The sequence below is a fragment of the Rhinatrema bivittatum genome, chromosome 8 (genome assembly GCF_901001135.1).
Source record: "Rhinatrema bivittatum chromosome 8, aRhiBiv1.1, whole genome shotgun sequence".
In the NCBI taxonomy this organism is placed as follows: domain Eukaryota; kingdom Metazoa; phylum Chordata; class Amphibia; order Gymnophiona; family Rhinatrematidae; genus Rhinatrema; species Rhinatrema bivittatum.
In genome coordinates this window covers 68652825-68657981 of record NC_042622.1, presented here as the reverse complement: position 1 = coordinate 68657981, position 5157 = coordinate 68652825, and the positions used below count along the sequence as shown (strand labels likewise).

The window sequence follows — 5157 nt, the reverse complement described above, 5'->3', positions numbered from 1 at the left end:
AGATCATGGGCTGATGGAATGCTGCCGAGATTTGCTTAGGCATCTGCAAATTCTTCCTCTCAAGATACCAAACTGAGTTGGCTTAAGTTTAAAATTTTAATTTAGATGCTGTATAGTCCTGTCTGATGCTAAAAGAGAAGATTGTGACATATCAGAAACCATTGTGAGCTACATGTGATAAATCAAAAACCTTGGAAAACAAATTGGTGACAAGCTGAGAAAATTGCTCATAGATATCAAAGAGGAAATGATCAAAGAAAATCTCTAGGGATATCTCTGCAGTTTTAAAAGACAGACTGAGTAAACTGCAGTCCTTGGATGAAATTCAAGAAGGTATTGATAGACATGCAATTAAAGGGATTACAGTTAGAAGTAAAATAACATAAGATACGTTGTTGTTTATTACAAACCCACAAAATTCCTTACCTATAGTTTGGAATTTATTTAAGAGTTTTGTGGGGTTGCTGATCTTAAGATTAACCTCAACAAATCAAAAGCAATGTCTCTTCCAAAATCTACTCATTTAGGTTGGCAGGGAGTTTTTTCTTTGAGATAGGCTGTCACATCTTGCCTATTTAAGGCCCTTTTCGCGTGCGATAGCATGCAAATTAGGGGGAGGGGAGGAGTTGGAGTGGGGAGGGGTGGAGTCGGTGGTGTCTTCGCTGCTGGCGAAAACATTACCAACGTTATCGTCGCAGTAGCGCACCGAACAGCACCATCTTTCACGGTGGTGCTATTCGGTGCGAAAGCTGGCAGCCGGCACACCGCGGTAGTGCGAAGGCTGTGGGCTTTAGCAGGCCCGCCCCCCCCTTCGTCCCCCTGCCCCCTGTTTTCGCTGGATTCATCATTCAGCGATGAATGATGAATCCAGGCCTAAGGTTGCAAATCCCTTGTGAGGCCACTACCCTATATAAATTAAATATTAGCTCAACTCTTACTTGTATTCAGGGTCAATTAAAAGCATGGTCTAAATTGCTTTTATCTTTGGTAGATGCGCCTTGTTTAAAATGATATTGTTGCCTAGGTTATATAAATTACAGATGCTCCCATTTTGGATGACAGCTAAAAATATGAATAATATGTATTTATTTCCAAACATTTGGTATTCCACTTTTTTTTCATAATGATCTCAGTAGATTTCAATCAATAAGGATAGACTTTACTCTCTGGTTATTCAATTTATTTAGAGCGCTATAATTAGCTATTATACATTGACAAGAGGAAAAGATTATGGTGGCTTAAATATTTTTTTATTTTATAATATTATATGCCAGATGTGTTTTTGTTGAGAATGGCATATAAAAGATTATAAATATTGTACCATGAGTTTGTTGGAATCTAATTCTGCATCTATGGGCATTTTACATCTTAATGATTCAGATATCCCATGTAGGGTGATATTTTATCTTCTATTAAAATGTCATATAGACCTAGAGATCTCTTTGTAAGTGCTGGGGGTGCTTTTGGTTGGTAATATTTACTTTGCTTCAGGATTAAGCAGTGTGGTTTTTCAAGAGTGCAGGAAACTTTATTATGCAGCATAAGATAAAATATACTCGTCTGAACAATTAAGACAATATGGTTTATCTCCCAAACATTTGTATGCCTATATACAAGCTTTTTGACAGTTAAAAGAGCAATCTTCTGTTTCATTTCGCCCAGATTCATTAGAAAACATGATAAGATATGAAGTGAAAAATAGCAATAAACTTTCACATTGGTACAGCGTGCAGTTCCCCTGAAGTGCTATCTCATTTGGTGGAATTCTGGCCCAAAGAGTTGGGATCAGATATTTGGATATTGACATGATGCACTTTTATGACTCTGAATGCAGTTTAAAATATTACATCACAGTTATATAGATACGGTTCAGGCCAATAAAATGGGTGGAGCAAGCACAGATGTTTGTATTAAATGTAATATAGAAAGAGGTACTATGGGTCATAACTTTGTTTTAGGCACAAAACATTTTAGTTTTGGGGAAGAGGTATTATCTACCATAGATCAGGTTATTGCCATTAAATCACTTTTTCAAGATGAGTTGCTTTTATTTGGATAACCATCCTGGTCAACATCTTTATCTAAAGGGTATATGCAGTTTCTGCAAATAGCTATATTATTGGCAACATTTTGTCTTCTAAAGTTTTAGATGAAAAAGAAATTGCCACCTATTATTCTATGGTATCAACAACTGACTGGATGCAATTGAGGCAATTAGATCCTCTCTATGTGCAAAGGAAAGTTATTAAAGATTATCAGAGAGTGTGCAAGTTGGGGAAAGACTGAAAGATATATAATATTTAGTGAAATGGACTTAGATTGAGTTGGTATATGGTGCTCCAAGATGGGTTTGAGGGATGGATGAATGGGTTTGAGTCTAGTTCTGTGTTTAATGTTTGTCTGTTGCAGCAGTTGCTTGTTTATTCATAAATAAAATAATGTAATGCAATAGTATGCCTCATGAATTGCAAGTTCTTATTTTTGACATTGTATTGTTTGATTTCTAGGATTAATTGCTTTCTTTATGTTTTCTTTTGTATTGCATTCTTATAAATAAAAAAGAAAATCCATGGTAATAAGATATGGAAGAGGAGCTCAGTGTTGGAGTAAGTATTGGTCTTATAAGAATCAAATGATGACAACAAAGCCTGACCTGATTACCCCTGGAGATAATAGAGATCAGTAGTGTCATAGAATTTGGACATGTTTGGACAGACATGGAAGCCAGTGGTAGTTAAAGGTTTGAGAGGTAAGGTGAATAGGGATGGGGATGGACCAAGGGATGGGAAAATGGTGTTGTCTTGCATATAGGAATTTATATACTCATTTTCCCAAAGTGGTAGAACAATCAGACTAAGAATCTCAACTCAGCAGACTGTATAGTTCAATTGATCTTTATTTGCTGTCATTTACTGTGTTACTTTGCAAACTGTAAAGGATAAATAGATCAAATAAAAAATTGAAGGAAAGCACACCCCACATCTAAGCTGCAGCTGTGACAGTAGCTCATGACTCTACAGATCTGTATTTTTTCTCAGTGATTTGCACATAGGTATGGTTATGTACCAGTTCTAGTCCCAACTTTATTTTTGTACTACCTGGCTGCTCAGGTCAGACAAAAAATACTGTTTCACACAGGGTATGGAGACCTGAATAAAACATATTTTAGCAAATCCTTGACTTAAGGCATTTCAAGTTATGATTCAGAGTTAAAAAGTTTCTAAACTGACACCCATTATTCAACTTACAACACTTGTTTTGATTTTAAGATGCCAGAGCATCTCCTAACAGACAGACATTGGTGCCATGGTGGAGACACTCTATGAAGATAATAGCACATTTAAAACAAATTGGAGTTAGTATTTTTTCATTCAACACACAATTAAACTATGGAGTGTGGTAAAAGCAGTAAGTGTAGCTGGGTTTAAAATGGTTTAGCCAAGTTCCTGGAGGAAAAGTCCATAAGGCTTAGTAGCCATGTCAATTTGGGAAAACCACTGTCTCCCCCTGGTTATGAGCGAGAAAGATGGGATCTATTCTTTGGGATTCTACTGGGTACTTGTGACCTGGATTGGCCATTGCCAGAGACAGAATGCTGAGCTTGATGGACCTTTGGTCTGATCCAGTATGGCATTTCTTATGTTCTTATGTATAAATGTACACAGATGGTGTATGTAAACATCAACACCACAGTGCTTAGTACTAATTCTGAAGTCGCCCTAATCATTATTTCAGGTTACTTCTTAATAGCTGTATATTGTATAGTTCTATTAATATTATTTAAGCAAGAGCTCCTGGCCCCAGATTTTATGAATCCAGACCTACTGTTATGTGGTAATCAGGGCCCTTTCTTGGATCTTCTCTCTGCTGATGTGTGTTTTCATGATTTCCAGAGTATCATCTTTGAAGATGCCCATCTGCTTTCATAACCTCATGATCCAGAGTCTGATAGGAGCACCGTATGGAAACATTTGCTGGAGCTAATGCTTGGCATGTAATAATCCCAAGCAGACATCTGGATGCTGTCTTTTCCTGTCTCATTTACAATTATTTGGAGCAAGCTGGATATTAGATGTTGTCTTCTCTTACTGAGCTCTGCATGCAGCCTAATATGCCTGCTTGGAAATCATATAACAAAACCTAAATATGTGTACAGGAATCACCATACAGAAGAACCCTGTCTGTTAGCCTGAGGAGATGCCACTACATTTTTCAAAGGGTCCTTTTATTCACTGAGGGCAAGAAAGTTGAGACATATTGATTCATGATGTTTATAACACATATGGAAAGATTTGTTTCCATGATTTTAGTGGGACCGTAAATATACATGTGTATGTTTTTAAAATACATAGAGAAATTATGTGTTTTCTTGCATTGAAAATATTTGTGCATACTGAAACACATATGAGTACTTTTGGAGCAGAACTACAGTTTATAAAATACTAACATAAATCTCCATGGGTAAATGCTGCACCAAGGATAGGTTTGAAAGTTAGGCTTCCTGATTGTAAGCTCTTTGGGGCAAGTTCTTTGGAGGCAATATTCAGAGGCATATAGCAGGATAATTCACAAGTTATCCAGCTAAATGCCAACTTTTTGAATACTGGGATAATAATACAGTTAGATTTTAGCTGGATAACTCATTATCTGACTAAAATTTAGCTGGATAAAGAAAAAAAAAAAAGAGGAGGTTCAAATTCATTCCATGGCAGGGTAAGGTTATCTGGCTAATGTATTCAGATATCTTTAGGGCTGCCTAAAAGTAATCCTAAAGTTATCCAGCCGCCTGTGGCCAGATAACATTCATCTTAACTGGCTATATTTTTATTTATTTTATTTATTTATTTAGAAACTTTTATATACCGATGAACATTGGGAACATCTCATCGGTTCACAATAAATGCAATGCAGCTAAAAGAGCTTTACAGTGAAACAGAGAACAATGCGCATAAGATTAAATAACAGAGAACTAGGGGTCATAACGTACAAGGATAAAACTGAACGATTAAAATTGTATGGCAAAAAGAATTATCTGGTGATGTGACAGAGTTAAAAGTCCTGTGTGAGCCCTGCCAGGCACAGTATCCGCAGCCCCCGGTGCTGCTCCTCTCCTCTTCAGATTCAGCACTGACCAATAGTCAAGAGCAGAACCCAAAC

General features: G+C 36.8%; 1 long non-coding RNA gene across 1 annotated transcript; it reads left to right on the top strand.

Moving 5' to 3' along the window:
• Positions 1-256: 256 nt before the first annotated feature.
• LOC115097261 lies at positions 257-3976 on the top strand. Its single transcript, XR_003858248.1, has 3 exons — positions 257-333; positions 2563-2606; positions 3894-3976. It is a non-coding gene; the product is annotated as an uncharacterized LOC115097261 (long non-coding RNA).
• Positions 3977-5157: the final 1181 nt, after the last annotated feature.